This window comes from Podarcis melisellensis, assembly GCF_964234715.1.
Source record: "Podarcis melisellensis genome assembly, chromosome: 5".
NCBI lineage: Eukaryota > Metazoa > Chordata > Lepidosauria > Squamata > Lacertidae > Podarcis > Podarcis melisellensis.
In genome coordinates this window covers 77,500,609-77,524,686 of record NC_138537.1, presented here as the reverse complement: position 1 = coordinate 77,524,686, position 24,078 = coordinate 77,500,609, and the positions used below count along the sequence as shown (strand labels likewise).

At 40.9% G+C, this 24,078-nt stretch overlaps 1 long non-coding RNA gene across 1 annotated transcript; it reads left to right on the top strand.

Annotated features, from left to right (window-relative positions):
• Positions 1-760: 760 nt before the first annotated feature.
• Positions 761-24,078, top strand: LOC309371330. The gene is made up of 2 exons (XR_014169056.1): positions 761-884; positions 23,777-24,078. It is a non-coding gene; the product is annotated as an uncharacterized lncRNA (long non-coding RNA).

Here is a 24,078-nt window from a genome sequence, read left to right as displayed (position 1 = left end):
AGCATCACCCGCATCCCTGAAGCTGGCAGTAACAGTCTGGCATCCCAAAGACATAGCAGTTGCATGTGAGTTCTGATCACCTTTTCCCATCAAACTGAGCCCAAACTATTCTATGATTCCCTAACATTTTGGCTGGTTTTGGAGAGGCAGCCGACAACAACTGAAGGGGAGCTTCAGCATGAGATCACAATAGCCAGTCCTTGGAGCTGGCAGCATCAGCATGATGTCACCATGTCCAGTCTCTGCCCTTCAGTCAAGCAGTGTCAGAATGAGATCACAATGACTAGTCCCTCCCCTTATCACAGTAATCATAATCATGAAGTCACAATGCCCAGTCTGCCTCCTTCAAGCAGGCTGCATCACCAGGAGGCCGCAATGTTCAGTCAAGCAGTACAAGGTTGCTATGGCAGTCCCTCTCTTTCAAGTAGGAAGGGATATATTGTGCTCCATAGCCATCAATCTCCTTGAAGCTGACAGTAAAAATGTAAAAGGTAAAGGACCCCTAGATGGTTAAGTCCAGTCAAAGGCAACTATGGGATTGCAGTGCTCATCTCACTTTCAGGCCAAGGGAACCGGCATTTGTCCACAGATAGCTTTCTGGGTCATGTGGCCAGCATGATTAAACCGCTTCTGGCGCAATGGAACACCGTGATGGAAACCAGAGCGCATGGAAACACTGTTTACCTTCCCTCCACAGCAGTACCTACTTATCTACTTGCATTGATGTGCTTTCAAACTGCTAGGTTGGCAGGAACTGGGATGGAGCAATGGGAACTCACCCCATCGCATGGATTTAAACCGCCGACCTTTGGATCAGCAAGCCGAAGAGGCTCAGTAGTTCATACCACAGCACCTACCCCTTAGTACAGGTATGACAACAAAGAGTAAATACTTTGTTTTACTAATTGGCAATTTTTAATGTACACTCCTCTCACTGATCCATAGTCATCTTGTTGGCACCAGTTGTTTTGTGTTTATTGTTTTTGTGATGCCAACAAGACGCATGTCTGTAATAATTGCTCAAAGCGCTTGAAAAAATTCTTAAGGTTTCCTTTGGAGAAAAATTAATTCACTTTGACCATAAACCTCATGGAGTAAGTCTATGTAATACTTGAAGAAACCAAGTCAAATATTGCAAAATGCATGAGAGAAAGGAAAACAATTAAATAACTTATTTAAGGGAAATATTTCTACAACAAAAGCATACGATACATTCACTTTTTCCAAGAAAACATGATTTCTTCACGCAGTGCTTTCTTCTGGGGGGACGCAAGGGGTACGCATACCCCTAAACATTTTGTGAATCTAAGTTTGGCCTCATTGAGGGGCAGCATTTCAATATGAGTAGGAAAATGAGAGCACCCTAAACATTTTTTAAAGAAAAAAAAGCACTGCCTTTAAGAAAGATGTTACTTGCTCAATATGAATCAGGAACTTTAAAAATATTTTCAGTAAGATTCATGTTTTAAATAAAAACATCAACTCTTGTCTTTACCATTTGCAGATTCTCATTGATGGAATAGAGTTTGTGTGTTGCTTCCTCTTCTGTAGGAGAAATAAATGAAAAACATGATATTAACGTATGAAGAGTTGAGGGGGAGAGATGAGACTGAATAAAACTAGTGGAATTCATAATGGTCTAAATTTTCTTTATAAAGCCCTTCCTAGTAACCATGAAGCATTACTAACCCTGCCCCTCAATCATGTCATGCAATTGAGGGGAGAGCTACCCAAGTAAGAGACAGGATTAGAAGAATAAAAATGAATGCCAATAACTTCAATGAAACAGAGTACAAGGGAACACACATTTCAGCAGCACAACTGGTTCAGACAACAAAATTAGTTGTGCAGTTGTAAAGGCTTGGTTTGTAAAGTTGCCTGTTGGGTTTGCCTACATCTTTGTCTAGTGTTCCTGTTCTGGGAGGCCACAACTGACTTCGGATGTTGGACCTCTGAACCTCATGCACAAAATGTAGGCAGGAAGCAATTTAGTATTCTTATACAGAGCCAGAGATGGAGAGTCTTTTTCATCCTGAAAGCCTTATATCTTCCATGGGCAACCTTCCATGAGGGCACATAACAGTGGTGAGTGAGGCCAGACATATCCCATCAGCCCAATTTAGAACTACCTAAATTGCACAAAAATTTATTCATGTATGCAACTACAGCAGCAAGAATGCTACTCGCCCCAAAATAGAAAGACGCAGAAGTCCCAGCAAAGGAAGAATGGATACAAAAATGAATGGAATATGCAGAAATGGCAAAACTTACCAGAAGAATAAGCAATCAAAATAACAAATTTGTTAAAAAGAATGGAAATGGTTTACTGAATATTTACAGATAAATTGCAAACAGATAAAAACATTGGCAGGGTTATTGCAATAACCTGCAGTTTCATAAGAGTATATATTTAAAGTAGATAATTAAATGAGCAAATTAAATGAATTTGGATATGCAGAAGGTATTAAATATGTATATATAAGGAACAGCAGAAAGATGGGGAAGAAGTCAAACTTTGAAATGTTTAAATGATTGCAAAACTAATGAAATGTATAAATTGGAAAAATATAAATAAAAACTTTAAAAAAACATATCCCATCAGCCCAAGCCACCATGGTCAATGGTCAAGGATGATGGAAACTGTAATCCACATCTGAGAAGGCTGGTCTGTATCTCTCCCCACCCCATTGCTTGTGGAGAGGTCAATTGTTTCTTTCTCAAGGAGACACCAGGATCTGGCACACAGGAGGAACTGCTATTCCCCCTTTATGGTCTTCTCAGTTGCAGCACCTTCCCACCAGCCCAGGGGTGGGGAACCTCTGGCTCTCCAGATGTTGCTGCAATACAACTCCCATTTGCGCTAGCAAGCATGGCCAGTGGCCAAGAATGATGGGAGTTGTAGTTCAGCCACATCTGGAGGGACAATGGTTCCCTACATCTTCCCCAATCTCTACCAAATTGCCAGGGAACTGCCATCAGCTCAAAGGCGAGAGGTGGAAGGGCAGATGGATTACAGAGAGCCTCCAAAAATCGTGGGAAGCAGCACTTCCTCAGTGGAGGAAGGAAGCCCCGCCTCTAGTGGGGAAGAGCTGCAGGGCTCGGAGGATGCAAGGCAGTGCCAGGACACCTTGCCTGAGCAAAGCGGGGAGGAGGGAGGTCCCCCTTTATCCAAGCCTTCCCTGTGCAGTAGGCTTTCATGAAGAGAGGGGAGGCGTCGGCTGGGGGTCAAGAGACTACTCTGCTGGGGAAACTTTAAGGACCGCCCACTCTCAGATCCTGCTAGTGAGTGAGCAAGACATGGAATAGAGGCGTTCTGCATTGTAAATGTTTGCACCAATAATAAAGCCTTTTAAAAGACCAGTGAGGGACCTTGCCTGATCGCTCTCGAGCAACCACACCAATAGGCATAACACAAATGAATGGATATATTCATTCCATTTAATTCTATAGACAAAGTGTTCCATTTAACAAAACCAATTGCCCCATACTTCAGACCTTACTGTTGTAAAAACCTCTATATGTGTGTTTGTGTTTGTGTGTGTGTGTATGTGTGTATATATATATATATATCTCCGAGTGTGTATATAATTCTACTTCCCCTTGAGGAATTTTCAGATTCAGCTTGGCAGCTACCTAAACAGCTATTGAATTAGCCTGGCCCAACATGGAAGTTTTTTCCAACACTTAAACTGGCTGACCGTCAATACTGTGTGCTACTTCACCTCGCCACAAATACATTCTCTCAACTGACTCTTAAATGTATTCAAAATGCAACAAAAATTCCATTTGTGAGAGAGCGCCCTTGTGGCAGATGTATGACCTTGGAATCGTGGGTCTTCACATAACAAGGTAAAAATCTGAATTCCGCTGAGGGAGCATATTAGAAAGTTGACAGAAAGATCCAATAGGTTTATTTTTAATCACTCCAGAAACGTAAAAGAAAAATACTCTCTGTCAGCCAGAAACTTTCTGTATTGTTGCTGGCAAACGTAAAGGGCAATAAATCTAAAGCCTTTTTTTTAACCTGCTAAAATGAACCAGAATTGGCATAAAGCTGGCCAGAAACACTGTATGTTGTGGACACACTGATGGGGGGGGGGGAAGAATAATATATAGGGTTGACATACATCTGGAATTTTCCGGACATAGCCGGTATTCTGTGTCTGGGCAGAAATCGGTAGTGTGGATATTGGCAATTTTAATTAAAAATAGCTGGGGGGGGGGGGAATGGGGGTTTTATTCGTCTTGGTACAGGAATTCTCTGAATCCATCATCAGGGTCTTCTTCTGATCACAGAATGCAACTAAGAGCTCCATACACACAAAACTCGCAGCATGAGCTTTTCCAATAAAAAGGAACTACTAAAGCTTTTACATGGGAGAGCTCCATGTCTAGTAGAGCTCCTAAATGCTTAAGGAACTTCTCCATGGGGGCTGAGATATGTGAGCTGCACCTGCAGCACCTGCTCCTTGCTATGGAAGAGATCTGCGTCATTTATTCTGCTGCGGTTAGCCATGGAAAAATTCAAGGAACTACAAAGGGCACAAAAGCCCCACCCATGTTTTGCCACAAGCTTCCTGGCTCCTGCAATTTCGCACGCCATTTCCCATACACTTTCAAGTATCCGCTTGCGGCACAAGGTGTCCTGAACCCCTGGCCTACCTGGCGCCAACTCAGTTCCCAGTCCAGGGTCAATCCATGTGTTCAAAGTCCCTCAGAGATCCTCGCACACCCACGCTGAGGTCCATCAACATGGGCAGTTAAGCAGGCACACCACCTCAGTTCTGCTTCCCTATTGTTCCTTGCATTCTGATTGCAGCATCTGGGCTTGATGAGTAATATGACCCTCACCTGTTCCAGCTCCAGCTGAAAGACCACAAGCTTCCTTGCAGAGCTAGCAAGCCACACCTGGCCTTGCCTGCCTCAGCCTCCTAGATTGCTCCAGGGGGATTGGAACTGAAGCCACTTTACTTCCTACTAAAATTGAGCATTAGCAGCAGTGTAAACATAAATGTAAAGTGGGCTTTCTCTTTAAAACTGTCCAAGTGAGGGCAACATGTATTCCCTGGCAGAGCCAATTTACAGCATGTTATGGTTTAAGAGAACAATTATATGAAAGTGATATATCATTGGTTAATAATAATAATAATAATAATAATAATAATAATAATAATAATAATAATAATATTTATACCCCCCCTCCCCAGCAAGGGCCGGGCTCAAAGCAGCTAACACTGAATATAAATTACAATAAAACATAATAGAAAAGGGGGGGGGGGAAATACGGCTTAAAATACGATTTAAAATCCAGCTTAAAATGCAGCCTCATTTTAGTAGTAGCCCAGAAATCAGTACCATAAAGGGAGGAAACATCAGATATTCACCCGAGCCAGCTATCCATGCTGGTCCTACATGGGCCAGCAAAAAAGCCAAAGGAAAATTTATATGCCAAATCCCATATACAGGGTCAGAGTGAGTCCAAGCCAAAAGCCAGGCGGAACAGCTCTAACACCGAGTAAACTGGCAAAAATGTATAAATCTAAATCAAATAAGTGTTGGAAATGTCAAGAGAAAGAAGGTTCCTTTTATCATATGTGGTGGTCTTGTAGTAAGATCAAAGCTTACTGGGAAATGATATATAATGAATTGAAAAGGATGTTTAAAATAACCTTTGTAAAAAAAAACAAACCCAAAAGCTTTTCTTTTGGAAATTATAGGGACAGAACTACCTAAATTGTATAGAAATTTATTTATGTATGCTACTACAGCAGCGAGAAGGCTACTCACCCCAAAATGGAAAGAAGCGGAAGTCCCATTAAAGGAAGAATGGGTACAAAAACTGATGGAAAATGCAGAAATGACGAAACTTACTGGACAAATAAGAAATTAAGATAACAAATATGTTTAAAAGAATGGAAATTGTTTTTTAAAAAAATATTTAATTTTTTTTATAAAAAATAAAAATATAATATAAATATAAATATAAAATAAAATATAAAAATATAGAAAATATATAAAATATATAAATTGCAAACAGATAAAAACATTGGCAGGATTATTGTAATAACCTGCAGTTTCAGAAGAGTATATAGTTAAAGTAGTTAAATAAATGAGCAAATTAAATGAATTTGGGTATGCAGAAGATATTAAAAAATAAATTTAAGGAACCACAGAAAGAGGGGGAAGGAAGCCAAGTTTTGAAATGTTAAAATGATTTTAAAATTAATAAAATGTATAAACCTGAAAAGTATAAAAATAAAATAAAAGGGAAGGAAAGAAAGGAGATTCCAACTAAAAAAAAATTAAAAAATTAACTGTCCAAGTGAGGGCAACATGTATTCCCTGGCAGAGTGAATTCCAGGGCCCTGACTTTGGTACCCATCAGCCTAACCTCTCTGGCTGACAGGCCATGGAGCAGGGCTTCAGTGGCTAATTGTAAAGTCTAGATCATCTCAGATGGGTGAGATCAGCTCCTCCTTTTGTGTTTGTGTGGGATGTAAATCCATGAGGAGCAGTCAAGTACAACATTCCTTGTAATGCTAGAGAAGACATGCAAGAGAATGTTTGGTCCAGCCAGTCAAAACTTCCTGTTCCTCCTGACTGGAGCATCCTTCCTTTTGCATGTGATAGAAGGTGGGCATAACCTTACCTGTCCAGGTAACAAAAGGACGAGTCACACAGCACACCTTCCTCTTTTTCACTTCCTTCGTCGTTTGACCAGTTTTTAGCTAGGACTGCTCAGCTAGCAGAAGCACTGTGATTATCCCCCCATATGGGGTAGATCCACATGTACATATTTGAAACTCAGTCTGCCTTAAGGGATCCAACTGTGAACTTCTTTTATTGACTTTGAATAAGATTGTGGTGTCTTTATTCTTTTCAGAGGGATTCAAGGAACTTACCAGGAACGTACAATTCAATCTGAAGACAGACTGAATTGTAAATAGAGACTTACACAAGTCTCCAACCAGCTATTTGCTTTGCATGTAAATAATAATAATAATACCTTTATTGTCAATGTACAACCTGTGTACAATGAAACTAACCGAGCCTCCCTCCCCCTCCACAAACACTCAATCTCATTGCACTCTGTGTGCTTGTCGCACAACACACCAACCCTGAAAGTCAGCTGCACTATATTATTTTCTGTTCAGCAGTGTAATAGCCCATGGATAGAAACTGTTTTTTAGCCTGTTGATATGACTGGTTATACTTCTATATCTCCTGTCCGAGGGTAGAAGATTAAAGAGGTGCTGGCCAGGGTGCGAATCATCCCTGAGAATTTTTCTCACTCTCCTAAGGCAACGATCCCTTGCGATGTCATCTAGTGGGCTCAGGGGACAGCCCATTATATCATGTGCTGTGTTCACCACCCTCTGTAAAGACTTTCCGTCAAGCCAACGTACCACACTGTGATACAATATGAGAGGACCCTTTCTATTGTGGACCGGTAGGAGGAGGTCATCAATTGTTGTTTAGCATTGTTCTTTCGCAAGACCCTGAGAAAATGCCGTCTCTGTTGGGCCTTCCTAACCACCTGAGTTATATTGTTTTTCCAAGTGAGGTCTTCACTAAGGTAAACTCCCAGGAATTTAAAGGGGAATGTAAATTCTGCTAAGTAACGGAACTTGCTAACGCAAGTTAGGAAGGATGTTAATAAACAATATATCCTCTCCTGACACCCTGAACAGTTTGTGTGTGCTCTTGCAGAACATCATGTGCAAAGCCCTGCTTATGTTCTCCCAGAGTATTGCACACAGAATTGTGTTCTCTGGGCTGAGCATCTCTCTTCCACCTGTCAGGGGGTATTTTTGGACATCACAGTCCTTTGCATCTCCATATAACAAACTGAAGGCACTTCATTCCCTTCAACATTTGTCATTTGCACGGAATCCAGATATGCCCCTCCCCCCATGCTCTTTTGTTTTTTGCCGAGTGGCAGAGAGATTTCCATGATTTATAATATGAAAGTAACATCTGCTTTGGTTTCTGCAGCATTTCATGTCGATCATGCAAATACAATTTTCAGTCCCAACAAAAGATTTTCAAATTGTTATTCTGCTGAAACGTGGTTCTCTGACTCCTCCTGCCTTAATGCTATGAATTTGCATGATCTTTCTTTTACTGCAGGGATTAAACAAAACACCCTCCAGCTCTCTGCTATATACATTCAGCCCCAAACCTTATCCCTTTCAGATGGCTTCTACGTGCAATGCTGTTCGTTAATCTGTGGCTTTCAGCATCTCCTTCTAACAATACTACTACAACCTTTCTCTGCACGAATATGCAGATTGATTTTTTTATATATATCTTGAGTTGACACACTGCATTCAGCATTAAGTAGTCCTGATAAGATCATCAGCTGAAATATTTCTTCACTTTCATAGCCTTAGAATTTCAGTTAAGGGGTAGGAATGAAGTGATTTAACATGGAAATTTGGAAGGATATGTGCAGCACGATTCAAATTTCTTTACCCAGACAGAATTTTGCCTGTTTTCAATAGGACTAGCTCCCATGCATGTTTAGGACTGCCACAAAACTTGGGATGTAAGAAGGCACTGTTTCCCATTAACCCTGTATTTGTTGCATGCAGAACTGTTTCTGTTCTGCTGCAGTTCGTTCTCCATCAAAAATATTTTATTTGTCTTGCTGTCTGCTGCAGCCAAATTATGTAACTTGCATAACTGATTACATAAAATATGTAAGTTATGATAGTGTTACATTATTGCACGCCATTCATTTCCATGCAATGGAAACACAATGCATGTGGTGGGAGGGGCACAATTAATAGATAAATCCTTTGAAGTATAATAGATAAATCCTTTGAATATATTTTGCATATATTACAGAGGAAAAAGGAACATTGACAGCTGAAATTAACAATAAAAAATCCATCAATCCTCACACAGATGTATAAATTAATATGGATTGTCCATACATCCAAAGAAGATTGATGGTTATAAGCTATGTATTTAAACAAATAATGTTTGTTGTTTCAAATTGGTTAGCGAGATTTTTTTTTCAAGGCTAACTTTCTGCAGCAAGGCAAATGGCTAAGATTGAGAAATTGTTTAGTGGGAATTGGGACAACAAAACAAAAACTCTCCCTGTGTTAGAAGGGATTGAAGGAGAGTCATATTAGTGCAGGCAGAATTGTAGGATTCCATGACCATTTCTTTGGGGCAAAAATATTATTGTTTTGCTATCTTGACAGAGTGGAAAATATGTTGAGGCAGAATGACCCCAAAATTTGCTAAGTGAAAAATGTAAGATGGATGCCATTTTAATGCACTGTGCATTGCAGAAGTCCTAGGAAGGTGGTTTTAGTGTATAAATAGGGGCATTTTGCACTATTTCTGGGTTAGCAGAGCCTGTAACCTGAAGCGTATGTAACGTGAGGTACTACTGTATTGCTTTTTATTTTTCAAATATCTGCAACTCTGTAGTTCAGTGTTAATTTGTTAATTTCAATCTACAAGGTGGCCCTGTGTGTGCATAAACTTGCTGTCTTAATATGTCTGAAAAAACAATGTGCAGGGGATTGAATTTTGAGGGGGGTTTTTTGTTGTTGTTTTTTGTAAAGTTGCTGGAAAATGGGAAAGAATTCTGAGGTCCAAATAGGTGGTGTTAGTCAATATGGGTCACTGCCCCTTATCATTAAGAAAAATCCCCCTCCAGTGGCATAGCCGGGGAAATTTCAATCACACTAATATATAATGCAACACAGAAAGGATTCAGGTGAGGATTCCGCTATTGATTTAGATCAAGATGATGTGAAGACATGAGGCCAAAGAAACCATGCTCTGAATTATGATGCTCACATTGTAGGAATGGTCCCCAAGAGGCTTGTTTACTGAAACAAGAATACTTAACAGTTGCTTCAGAAGGTGGTGACTCAGGGTTGTTATTCAAAATCGTTGTTTGTAATTAATTACCCTCATCTGCATTCTTTATTACATAGATAAGAAATCCCAGTGTGTATTTGAGCAGAGTCTTGTTGAGATCTTTTTCATAGGTCACAGTTTGCTCACAGTCAACTCCTCTGCACACTTGTAACAAAAGCCATGATTTTTCTATTTATCCATTTGGATGGTTAATTCCCATTTGGCCTTCAGTTAACCCATGTCATGTCAAAGGTGTCTCGGGGGATTTCAAATCTGAGAATGCCTCTTTAGTTCATCAGCTCATTTGTCTCACTCATGGAGCTATCAGGTATTGTGTAAAACAGATATTGTATAAAACTCCCATCATCCCCGGCCATTGGCTGTGTTGCCTTGGGCTTATTCATTAACACACATGGAGGGCACCTGGATAAGGAAGGCTGGGATAGGCACACACTGTTTCTTAGTATCCTGTTCTTACCCTTTTCAGTCATTTAAAAGATGGGGCCAACCTTCTAGTTCCAGACCCTCCAAGTACCCCTATTTTCCAGGGACAGCCCCAGATATTTGGAAGTTGTCCAAGCTTCTGATTTGATCCTGGAATGTCCTGCTTTTCCTTAGGACGTCCCTATTTTCACTGGCAAAATGTCTGGAGGGTATGATAGGATGTCCCTATTTTCATCAGTCATGGGCTTATGTGACCCCTGAGCCAAGGAGATAAGTAACTATACAACCTTTAGAAGACATCTTAAGGCAGCCCTGTATGGGGAAGGTTGTTGTTTTTATATATATAAAAAGTTTAATGTTTTTATATACAGTGGAACCTTGGTTTTCAAACGTCTCCATTGACCAACATTTCAGAACTTGAACGCCGTAAACCCAGAAGTAAATGCTTCAGTTTTCACACAATTTTTGGTAGTCTAACATGCACATGGCTTCCATTTTGAGTTTTCTTTATTGTATTGCTTCCGTATTGAGTTTTCGGTTTTTGAACGTTTTCGAACTTGAACGGTGTTCTGGGACGGATTACATTCGAAAACTGAGGTTCCACTGTATGTTGAAAGCCACCCAGAGTGGCTAGGGCAACCCGGTCAGATGGGCGGGGCATAAATAATAAAATTATTATTATTATTGAATAGGACATCCCTATTTTCATCAGAGAATGTTTGACCAGAACCAGGACATGCTGGTGCCCAGCAGGCTCAGGTGTGAGTCTAGAACAGCGTAACCAACTAGGTGATGTTGGACTCCCACTCCCTTCAGCCTCTGGCAGCATGACCAGTTGTGAGGAATGATGGGAGTTGTGGTCCATCTGTGGGGCATCAGGTTGGGGAAGGCTGATCTACGCCAACAGCTGACAGTTCCATAAGTTTGAGACTGACAGAAAACATGTATAGAAACAAACAAGCACACAAACCCAGGCATTTCCTCCAGACTCAGTTGCCTGGAGCTCTTGGTCCTCTGGCCAAGAAATGGGGCCAGGCTGGTCTTCTCATCATTGCTAGATAAATAGGATGCTCTGCTCAGAAAGCTGTCACAGATGCTCTTGCCAGAAGAATCAGCATGGTCTGTCACTTACGGTCCTTTCCAAGTTTGTACTTTAATCCACCCCATTGAATCCAAGAGCAGCTAGTTTCATGGTGGAAGAGAAACAAGACTGCTTGTGCCTTTTTCCTTGCAAGAGGAGGAAAAGTCCTGTGGATTTCCGTGCTCTGGTTTGATCAGCCTGCCCATCAATTTGTACTTTCCTGGCGTTCATTTCCGAAAGCTTCAAGGTTCAGCCTCTCCTCATTTGTCTTGTGTTCCCCGCTCCTCTTCTTGGTAGCGGAGAGGCCCTTTTGATGAGGAGTTTTAAGAGGGGCCAATAAGAAACCAAACACAGCAGTACCACAGGGAAGCATTACAGATGGCCTAATGTAGTGTTCTGACACAGATTACTGTGGAATTGATTGTACTTGCTGTTTCCACCTTGGTTGGGGATTTTTACAGTGCAAATTGTTTGAGGTTTGCCAGGATTTTCCTTTCTTCTCTCAGACAAAGCTCTCAAAGCGTTTCTCGTTTGGCAAAGGGGGAGGATTTCTTTTCTTTTGCTATCCTTCCTCATGCTAATATGTGCGTTTGGGCTTGGGGAGGCAGCTAAAGCCACTCAAAGCATATCTCCTGTAGCATTACGGAAAGCAAGAATGCACCAGCCTACGTGAATTCAGTAATGTTTGGGGAAAGGTTTAACCCCCTGGAAGAATGTCCTCGGGGCTTCTTTCTCTAGGCTTAGTCTCTGCAAAATGCAGATGATCCCAGCAGCATTCATAATGCGTTTCTCTGAAACTCCTCACAAAGCCACTCAGTAGTAGACCTGAGATACAGGACTTCATCATGACAGCCCTGGTAAAGTGCTGGAGAAGCGCTGGGATCAAATCGCCCCCCCTCCCCAGCTTCTTTAGGTGTGTGCAGGCTGGATAAACAATCGTGTGTGAAGGATCCTTCATGTTTTCCTCATGCTCTCTTCCTTCCTCTCAGGCAGCAAATCCTTTGTGCTTCTGAAATGTAAAACCCAAATACAGATATAAGCTGCCAAGATAATCTCAGATGGCAGCAGCAATTGCTACCTTAGAAATGTTAAAAGAGAGAGATGGATGCTGGCAATCGATGACAAATAGATAGATGATTGATAGATAGATAGATGATAGATAGATAGATGATAGATAGATGATAGATAGATAGATAGATAGATAGATAGATAGATGATAGATAGATAGATAGATGATAGATAGATAGATAGATAGATAGATAGATAGATAGATAGATAGATAGATAGATAGATAGATGATAGATAGATAGATAGATGATAGATAGATAGATAGATGATAGATAGATGATAGATAGATAGATAGATAGATGATAGATAGATAGATAGATGATAGATAGATGATAGATAATAGATTATTCCCTACTGCATTGATTTTATTACATCTCTCCCTAAGAAATAGCCAAGGTCCAGTCTGACCAGTTGAACATTTTCCATTCTAGACACCAACCCTAGTAGTTTTCTAGAAATTTTATCTTGAATTAAGACTCAAACTTCCCTTTAGATGAAATTTGGGGACTGTTGCTTCACTGATTCCACAGAGAGTATCTCCATTGAACCTAGGCTCCCCAAAGGGCATCAAGTATTGATGAGAAGGATTTGTGTGTGTTGTCCTCAGTACAGACCATAGCTGTCAACTTTTCCCTTTTCTTGCAAGGAATCCTATTCAGAATAAGGGAATTTCCCTTAAAAAGGGGGAAACATTGACAGCTATGGTACAGACTGACTGCCAACTTGGGATGGAGGAGAAATTCATTTCAGTCCACATTTCAAAATGAGCCAACCTAATGTTATGGGCCCAGTGTGATGGGCAGATTAGAAGACAGCTATATTATTTCACACTTCTCAAAAATTTGCAATGCTTTTTTGGTTCAAAAATGCACATATCAATGCATATTTTATGGGAATAATGCATACAAAATATATATTTTAGGAGAGGATGTACACATCTGTAAAGTACGTCCCTGCTATCAGCATGCTTTAATGATTCTACAAGTCCCAGCCCAGAGAAGGATATGCAGCAGGTACCCTTCAGATATTTCACTACTGTTACCCAAAGACTTCCTACTTCTCTTTAAAATTTCCTCAGATGTTTTCCAAGAACTTCCATGTTCACCTTGAAATTTCATTTTGGAATCCCTCCTGAATTTCACCTCCTCTTGAATATTTTAAAAAGCTGCTGTTGAGACACTGCTGTGAATCTTCTCAATGAAACATCTCCCCATCACTTTGAAACTTCTCCTATAAAATAACAAAACTGGAGAAGGGCTGTAGCACAAAATTTTGCATGCACAAAATCCCAAATGTCACCTTATTCGTACTGAGAGCTGCTGCTATTTTGAGAACATTGGAAATGTTGATCCTTGTAAGACATGTAAATTCATGCCTTTTCTCTGTTTATTGGCGCCCCATGGGGATGCTGTCAGAAGAAGCAATAGCAAGTTCTTGAATGGAATAGACTGCCCAGTAAATGGGGGGGATAGGCAGAAAATCCACGAGCTAAGAAGGGAGAACCAGTGAATGAAAGTATGGCATTGGTTTCTAGCAAAGAGAATCTTTCTCCCATTTAAAGTGCCAAACTTTATTCCATCTGGCACCGGTGACGGAACAGCTGTCAGTAACTGAATCTGGAAGAGAGACAAAGAAATTCTTGTATCTGGAAGGTCATTGTCATGGTTACTACATGATCCGATCTATTTTGGATCAACACACCTCTCCACAAATTAGCGATAAAGTACTCTGCTATGTCAAGGTGTCTTGCAATTTTGCACAGCTACAGATGCTGTGCTGCGTCATACTAAGGAAAATCTGTTTCTCTTTCTGACTTTTTTTTTTTGAGGTGTTGTAGTACAGATGATACATTTTGGCAGTGCTTTTTTAATATAGTTGTTACAATAAGTGCCACATGTTTAACGTTTGGGGGAAAGTGGTGGTACAGTGGTACCTCAGGTTACATACGCTTCAGGTTACAGACTCCGCTAACCCAGAAATAGTGCTTCAGGTTAAGAACTTTGCTATAGGATGAGAACAGAAATCATGCTATGGCAGCGTGGCAGCAGCAGGAGGCCCCATTAACTAAAGTGGTGCTTCAAGTTAAGAACAGTTTCAGGTTAAGTACAGACCTCCAGAACGAATTAAGTACTTAACCTGAGGTACCACTGTACTGCGTACCCATGAGTGCCCCGGGGGGGGGGGAGAGCACTGCGTTTTGGAATTAGTTATGATAACAGAATCATTCAATGCTTTTTTTCTGGGAGGATGCAAGGGTTCGGATACCCCTAAACATTTTGTGAATCTGGGAGAAGAAACTATTTTATTTTTATTATTAAAGTAAGTGTTTAATGTGTGAAACAGTGTGGCATATGGATGTGTGGTGTTTGTAAATTCACGGTTTTTGAAAGCATGGCATCTGAAGTAATGCGTGTTCGTTTTACTTTTGTCCATTTACAGTATTTACTTTTCCCAATTTGAACTATTAAATGGTGATTTTCTTGAGTCAAAATGAGAGCACCCCTTAACATATTTCTTTAAAAGAAAAAAAAAAGTACTGGGATCATCTAATCTTTTTCCTATCTTGGGCTGCATCTTCCTCCTTGTATTGTTTATTTTGTTATCACCAGGTTGGGCACTGCTTTCCCTTTGGGTGAAGACAGAGGCAAAGTAGGTGTGAGCAATTCTGCTTTCTCTCTGTCACCCGATAGCATTTTCCCATCTTCTTCATGCACCTACTACTTGCCTGTTCTTCCTCTTCCTTCAGACATAGCCAAAGGAAAATCATCATCATCATCTTTCTCACAAGCCCGATCTCATTCTGACGTTTGGCACTCCTGAACTTCTCCCTGCACCAGTTGGCTACTTGTGTATACTCTTCTTTTGTGATTTCTCCTTTCTTCCATTTCTTACACATGCATGTTGGCCGTCGTGTTGTCACTCTGCTCCTATAACTTGATATTGCTGGATAGTTTTGATGAACTGCAAAAGCATTTTTACTTTGCTTTCTGTTGCCACCCTGGAACTTTTCTTTATTAGTGCCACTTTGTTTTGTATGATTCCTTGCAAATGAAGGAAAACAACTTCCCCCCTTGTATATGTTGTTGATATAATTTTGGTTACTGAGGACAAACAAGATTGTACAAAAACAAGATTGGGTGCAGGCCTGGCCAGGACATAGGTGTCCTGACTGTGACAAAGGTGACCTGTGTGCTTGCTTGCTTAACAGCTGTTGGGAACTTCAAGGTCCCTGCTCCCACATCTTATGGTCCTTGTACCGGACATGGAGACTCCAATAGAGAGCATTCCATGTCAAGAAGGAGGGCAAGTGGGCACCCTATCAAATGACAGGGCCGGAGCTACACGGAGCAGGGGCTTTTCACTGCTGGTGCCCATTGTATGCCTCGCTCTTCCCAGACCTGTTCTCTTTTGGCCTGTACTTTGGAGCTTATAATTTAGGAAGACTTCAGAAGAACTGGCTGACAAGTCTTATCAGTCGCTGACGTATGAGCAGATTTTATTTGATGCTATTCTGGGCTTCTAGTGCACCAGGGTTTACACCAGTGTAATAGAGTTGGCCAGGATGCCAGAAGGGATACAGTTTACGACTTTCTGCATTATCTACACAGCACGGGGTGCTCAGTCAACAAGGCAAAGGCGGAGCTGAAGCATTACCTGCTGGTTACCTGCTTTCAGCAATAGGGGTTGCTGTTTGGTAGTACCCAATTGGTTAGCTGTCAGATTCTGGAGCTCCCTATTAGTGGCTCTTAGGTAATTCACAAAATACAGAGTCCATTCATAAAACACAGTGTTCATTCATAAAGCAATAACATAAATCTCCATTGGTACATTTTGGGTGTATATTTCATTTGTTGAACGTACAGGTTTATGGCCATGCTGTAGTGTAGGGTGGGGAAGAAGTGACAAAACTGATTTCCAGTAAGTGCCCCCCCTTATTTCCATAACAAGTCCTTGAGTCTGTCCTCTGAATAGTGGCACCAGGGACCTAGAAGGTGCAGGGCTTGTCAGTCCAACCCCTGCACAGTCTCATCAGGGCTGACCTTAAGGCAATTGGAACAATTGGGCCAAATTGGGCCCCACGTGCCACTCCGAAGCGCCCCCCCCCCCGCATCGGGGCAATCTAGATGGATTTTATTTATATCTATAAGATTTTGCAGACTTTGGCTGTGAACTGGGGCCCTACAAAAAAAAAATCAAGTTGTGCCCCACTGCTTCAAATTGGGCTCCACTGGCTAGCCCTGAGTCTCATAGTTGCTGGGCCTGAGTTGGCCTGCCCTTGCATGAAGTCTTGGGTTTACAATTTTGGGAGAGAGAAGACTGCAGCACTGGGGAGAGGGCAGGCTGGTGAGGCCCCCTAGATTTAGAGGCCCTAGGCTTCAGCCTACTTAGCCTATACATAAATCCGGCACTGATTCCGTAAAGTGTCCCCCATCCCCACATAAACCTTTTGCCATTTACAGATAGTGTGGACAATTTGAGGAAGCCATATTAGTTGAGCCTCCACCTTTCAGATCTCATTATGATCTGTGGAGACCAGGTACACACAAACCTGCTCACCCGCTTCCATACATGCTTGCAAAGCCTGAAAAGGGCTAACATCTATAGACTAGATATTCTGAAGATTGTTTAGATTAATCATCTATATCCTATATGCAACTTAATATAGATTGTAGTGTACTGTATTCCACACATGCACCCAGGATATTTCAGTGCTGACAGTAGGTTGTTAGGCAAGGTTTGGCGGGAGAGAGGGAAAGAGAAAGCTAATTTAATGTGACAGCAACAAGAAATCCTTCTTAGTTCAACAAGCTTTTTCACCAAAAGAATCCAGAATTCTTCAATTAGACGCGGCCACTCGGTGTAACAACAATTTTGCTCAGTAGTAATGGTAATGATTTCATCTGATCTACTTCAGATAATTATGTCTTTCTTCCATGTTATCTTTTTTTTCTTCAGTGTAAAACACCGCCAAGCTCTTTTCTAAAGGAACAAGAACATCTGACGGTTTGTACAATCTTTTCAGTACAAGAGAAGAATTTATCTGCATTTTCATTTGGGTAAAACTACAACTGCTGGCGGAACAACTCACTATGTCAAGTTCCTGAGCAATAACTGAAAGCCTGAGTTTGCCACAGCTTCTGTTCTTAAAAGGGGACATGTTCATTTATCACAGGAAATGTTCACATATGTAATAATTAAGAACAAGAATCTATCTCGAGTGCTGAACTGTAAGGACAAAAGCAGGTGCATCTCTGGGGGTTCCCTGGCATCAAAAGGGCATCAACAACTGGTGGGGACCCTGCCAATTCTCTGCTCTGTAGAATTACACTTGAGCAGGGTTGTAAAATAGAACACAGGATGGAGCTATGCAGAATTGCCATTGGCGCCCACTGACTTCTACTAGGAAAAGATGCAAGGCAAATGGGTTACATTTGGGGGCATATTTGGGGCAAATACTAGTCTCGACCTTTGACACTTGGTGGCCCGGCCTCAACTGACAAGGATTTCCACATGTGTGTTTGTGTATGTGCGTGTTCTGTTCTCACACTCTGTCCTGCAGAATTGTGCCCATTTCGCTAGCTGAAGTAAACGTCAAAACAGTGTGGAGTTTGGGACATTTTGCTTTGTTCCTTTCAGGTGGCACTACTGCAATAGGTTTTTAATGGAACTGCTACTGGACAAAGATAACTGTGACTTTAAAGATGAATGGGAACCCTTTCCAAAGTATTTGAAGACGCAACAAAGTGAACTGGACTCCTTGGCTGGCTTTGAATAAACATTCACAAACATTTTATTGATAATAATCAGCTAAATAGTTTGAGGATCTATACAACTTTGTAACATGCAGAAAACAGCTGTCTCAGAGAAACCAAAGACTGGAACTGAGGGAAGTCGGGGGGTGGGGGTGGGTGGGTTTTGTGTGGGAGCGTGGGGGAGGAAGGAAAAATGGGGGGGGGGATAAGGATGATATCTTTCTGTATAATATGTTTTGTTTTGATTTTGAATAAAAAAAATGGAACTGCCTCTGGAACATGATTTCTAACTATCAGCAGAATTTTTTTTTATTAAAAGGCGTGTTTTTAACAATGTTCTGCTGTGATCTGCTTTGAGCATATTTATATAGAAAAGCAACATATAAATTTAAATAATAACTAAATAAACATTTAACAGTACTTTGGGCTTTAGTGCTTTCCTTGGGGGGGGGTCACTTGCTGGAAACATACTGGGCAGGATTCCAACTAATGAGTCCCATCAGCATAAGCCCTATGTGAGAGCTTCCATTTATGCAATGGGACTTCCACCTTGATGCTCCCATCATCCCCCCTAAATTGGCTCGAGAGGTGTTGGGAGAACTGCTAAAACAAAGCATGTAAGGAGGAGAAGGAGTATTGTTTCATCTGGCAAGCCACAATGCTTTCCCTCTCTCAGTGTGACGTAGAATCATCTTAGCCCTTTGTTCCAAGAGTATCCAGTCCTCTGGGTTTGGCATAGTGGGGGAAGGGAAATCAGGATGGGAGCATGAGAAACCAACATTGAATCTATTTAGCCTCATAGAAGCTCAATATCAGTCAGTTTATTTATTTTTGTATATAATTTTATTAAGTTTTCTGTTTTACAATTTAAAATACTCATTTTATATCCTTAAGATATCAATGATGTCCCTTCTACTCTTTCCATGATTCATTTTACATATAATAAATTCCTGTATATTTTACAAAAACTATACCATTCCATTATTGCATCCATCAAAACTTGTTTACACCGTTGAATTTATCTTAATGCTGCCAGCATTTTCAACTGCACATAATTATTTCCCATATATTCAATAAAAGTTTTCCAATCTTCTTTAAATGTATGCTCTTCTTATTCTGTATGTTAAGTCTGCGAGTTGTGCATATTCTGTCAGCTTAAGTTGCCATTCTACTTTTGTTGGGACCTCACTCGTTTTCCATTTTGGGGCTAACAAAACACAGGCCACAGTAGTAGCATACATAAATAACCTTTTTCGACACCTGGGGATTTCAGTCTGAATTACCCCCAACAGAAAGGACTCTGGTTTCAATATCAGTCAGTTTAAATCTTAAACCTGGGATCCCTGGTGACTGGTTTCAGTTTCCTGCTGAGTGTGCAATTGGTGGCAAACCTAGATTTGCTTCTGTGTAATGTGTTAAATGGACCTTGAAAACAGCCACCAGTGTATATATAAACAAGAGGAAGAACACTCTCCCTAGTCTTTGAGTTTATTGAATAAAAGCAACAGCAGGTTGAAGTTAGAGAGGCCATCTTCTTTTATATCGTTTGAAGATGTACCTGCCCTAGGGAGATTTTCCAGTTAATTCTCACATCCCTGTTGTGAAGATGGAATGCCATCCATTGTAATCACATTAACACCCTGCTGTCCATTGCTGCTCAGAACAGGTCTGATTTACATGGCTTTAAAATGCCAGAAGCATCCGGCCAGCCCATCAACTCTAAAGCCTGACTTTGATATCACCAGTGGAGTTCAAAGCACTTCAGATTGTACGGAAAGTGCCCTTGTACAGACAGGACCATTCTTTCTGCAACTTCAACTTCTTTAATTGGGCCTTTGACTTCAAGGACTAGTACAGAACGTTATCTGGCGGCAACACTTATGTGATATTGAAACCTATTGCATACTCCTCCTTAGAAGAAATAACTACAAGCACCTCAAGTACAGTTTGAAAAGTTGACCTGTCTGGAGTAGTGCAGCAGGGTTTCAAGAGACCATGAGTTGTGATATGACGTGTAAACCTAAGGCTGGGTCATTTGAGATGCATATTCATCAATAAAGAGAAGAGCATAAAAAGAACCTTATGATATCAGTGCCGAAAGCGTGCAGCTTTATTGAGGCAGCACCAGGTGTTGAAATTTTGTGCCCCCTAACAATCTTGCCCCCAGGACAACTGCCTCTGTGGCTCCCCATGCTACGCCAGTGTTTCTAGACAGTTGTTGTGGATAGTAACCTATTTGTTTGTGATATATATATATATATATAAACATGTTTTAGAAAGGCAGCCCTCAGACCACCTTTATAAATCAGTTGAGGTCCAGATTCCTGAAGGGGATCTATTTTTCAACCCACCCATCATTCCAGGATCAGGTGAGTTTGGAATATGGACTCCAACATTACACAAGCATCACTATTCATATAGTAAATTTGTTTTAGGCCTGTGAACAAGACATTAGCATCAATTGTTATTCCAAGTCGCTGATGATCCCTTAAGCAAAGCAAACTGATTGCATGTCATTGTTGAGTTTCTGTATTAGGCAAGCATTTGATTTTGAGCCAGGAAAGTGTAGCAACGATTTCATTTGGTGTGCAAGTTCTTGCCTCTCATCGCTTGATTTCAACTTGCTACGTTCCTTCATGATACAACAGCTTCTAAATGCTTCATGTTGAGCACAATATTTGCACAAATTGTTGACAAGATATTCACTCTTATGCTCAGGTATTTCTGCATACTTACATCCAGTCTATCGCCACACAATCCATGCTCTTTTGCTCAGTTTGCTCCAAAAATCCCTTGTTGGTGGGAGAATATCATTTTCATACAATTTTTTCCCCATTGCTGTTCTTTTAATAAATCCGTAGCCTCTGCTTTGTCATTAGAATGGATGTTTCACAATGATTTGAACTTTTTATTAAGGCACGGCAGTGCTTCCCAAAGTTGGGTCTCCAGCTATTTGGGACTACAACTCCCACCATCCCTAGCCAGCAGGACCAGTGGAATGGGATGATGGTAACTGCAGTTCAAAAACAGCTGGAGACCCAAGTTTGGGAAAGACTGGGCTAGGGGATGCTCAGAACAATCCTATGCCTACCTGGAAGTAGATCTGTTGATTTTGGGTTCCCTCAGTTTCTCATTTCCCCCTCTACCTTCCATTCTCCACAATGCCACTTCAATTTGTGATTTTCATTTAAAAAGTGCTCATGGGTTTGTAGTGCAAATTTCTCCTAATATGCACATTTGTGCATATAGTGTTGCCTAATATGTGTTTTTTTTTCAAAACAATTTATCCAATGTGGGTGAAATTGCATGCACACATGTCCATATGGGGAGAAATTTTCTGGTGAATTTTCATGAGGACTAATGGCTTTTCAAACGGACGTGGAAACGTGGAGAACTGGACTTAACATGAGAAAAATGAGAAGCTGAAACGGACAAATTCACCCATCTCTGGCTGTTAATGGCAGGGGCAGAGCAGCTATCACTTTCTGCTTTGATATGGGGAGCCCTGGGCTTGTGATTTCTCACCTGGTTGCAGCTGCTTCAGCCAGTGACATGGCAGCCATGATAGACAGTATCCTTGTCAGTTTGCCTTTCTTAGTGCAAAAAGTATTGATCTGATGTGTAACGATCTTTCCTATTCTACTTAATTCAAGAGGGTTCTGGAAGCTTCTCTGTGTGAAAGAAACAAGCAGAAGGTTCATGATATTTGGGTTATTCCTTCTGGGAAGCTGAGTACAGCTGGCTTAAACTGGTTCTCTTATCTCTTTCAGTCAAGATCATGCTGACTATCAAAATAGGGCCAGAAGGAGCCTGGGTTTCCCTTTCTCTTTCTGTCTCTTTCCCTTCTGGTGTGGTGTTCTGTATATAGTGTTAAGGCTTAAACTTATTATAAGTTCTTGTTAAGTTTAAGATAAGTCTGCTGCAACTTGATTTCTTATGGACAGTGCCAATCCTGAATATATTGGATTTGTGACCATTATGCTCATTTGCCTTCAGTAGTAGTAAGGCTCTGCTGGATGGAATACAATTGCTTCTGGTCTATTTTGGGGGAGTCCTACAATGTGTTTAAGTTTTTACTCTGCTAACTTTACATTGTAATCTGCTCTGGATCAATATTGAGTAGAATTTCAATGACAATCCTGACCCCAGGTATACCTGCCATGATTTCAGAGACTAATTTCAGAAATTGTTTTGTTGCTTTTAATTTATTGGGTCTGTTGTCTGTTGTATTTTATTTTATCTTATCTGATTGTATGCACAGCATCTGCAGATTTGGGCTGTGAAGCAGTGTGTGTGTGTGTACACACACACACACACAGAGAGAGAGAGAGAGAGAGAGAGAGAGAGAGAGAGAGTTCCATAGTCATGCAAACACTGCTAAGCTGAGTGTGGATCGAGCCCAGAGTTGTTTTTCTCATGCTTGGTTATGTTGAAATGACTTCTTGACTAGGCCAACTTGGAGGAAATTCAGAAAACAATAATAAGCCTTGGGGTATGCATATTGATTCTTCAGGCTAAATCCTAATAGTTAGCAGATATCAAAGCCTCCAAAGGAAAAGGAAAAGGAAAACCCAAACAAAATAGTATGTCAGGCTGTGCTGGCTGTTGTGTTAATAAACATCTCAAATGCAACTGTCAAATACACCATTGATTTTGGAAGCTTTGATGGATGTTTCATTAGAAGGAATGTTACGTGCTAGGAAGGATAATCTTATTCTTTTAGATTAGTGTGGTTAAATAATAATGCAGAATTAGACAATGTAGTTATTTGGAGGCTGACCCTAAGGCCTCATATGCCAAGGATTCTGGGGTTTGACCACAGACCTTCCAAGGCTGGGGACTTAGCCAAGTGAACGACCATTACTGATGCATACTCAAGGCAGAAGGGAATGAGGGTGTGCAGCATCAATCCCTGCTATTGGCAGGCAGTAATGAAGTCTCTGGATTGGTTAGGCATGGTGTGATTGCAAGTATGCTGTCTTTCTCTCTTTGTGGCCCCCAGAACAATGCCTTCTGGGGACCTACCAGATTGTCAAATTCACCTTATCTCCCTCTGGGGGAGGGAGGCTTTAATTCCCCAAAAGGATCACGGAAAGGTGAAAAAACACTTTAGCACAAGACTTTGATGTTCCCTTAGGCCAGGCTGGTGCTATTGAAAGCCATAACCAAATCTAGATGGTGAACACACTAGGTTAGGATGGACATGAACCGGCAGCTAAAGTCCAAAGAACAGAAACGCCAAGGTGTTGCTTTATTTACCACAAAGACAGAAAGACAGGGATGTTGTTGTTGTTGTCATTTATTTTACACCCATCTTATTTAAGAGATAAAATAAAACTGAGATTCAAAATAACAAGGAAAAGAAAAAATGCAGTATCAAGAAGGGACAGAGAAATGCCCACAGAATTATCTCTTGCTTTCAAACTAGGATGAGCCCATATCTTCTCCAGTAACACAACAACTTACTCCCTCTAGACAAAACTATATATCCTGTTTTGCCATTGATGCATAATCCCATATTTGATTATGTCATTCTTTATATCAGGCCTGACCTATCCTGAGAATACATCCTTCCCTGCCGATACCACAAACTGATGGTCTCCATGTGATCACAACAGCCAGCTGAATCACAGAGAAGGATGCGGGAGACATTTTGCAGTAAGATTCCTGATAAGTTTCAGCCGGCAATGTAAAGATAAGGCAGCAGAAAAGTAATCTTCGCTAACATATCGTATGCCTTCTTCAGGAGGAGTTACAACTCTGGAATGATAATTGTGACCCAAATAAATGTGCAAGAATTATCAATCATTAAAAGCTGCTGGAGGGAAAAATCCAGCCTTGAAAATT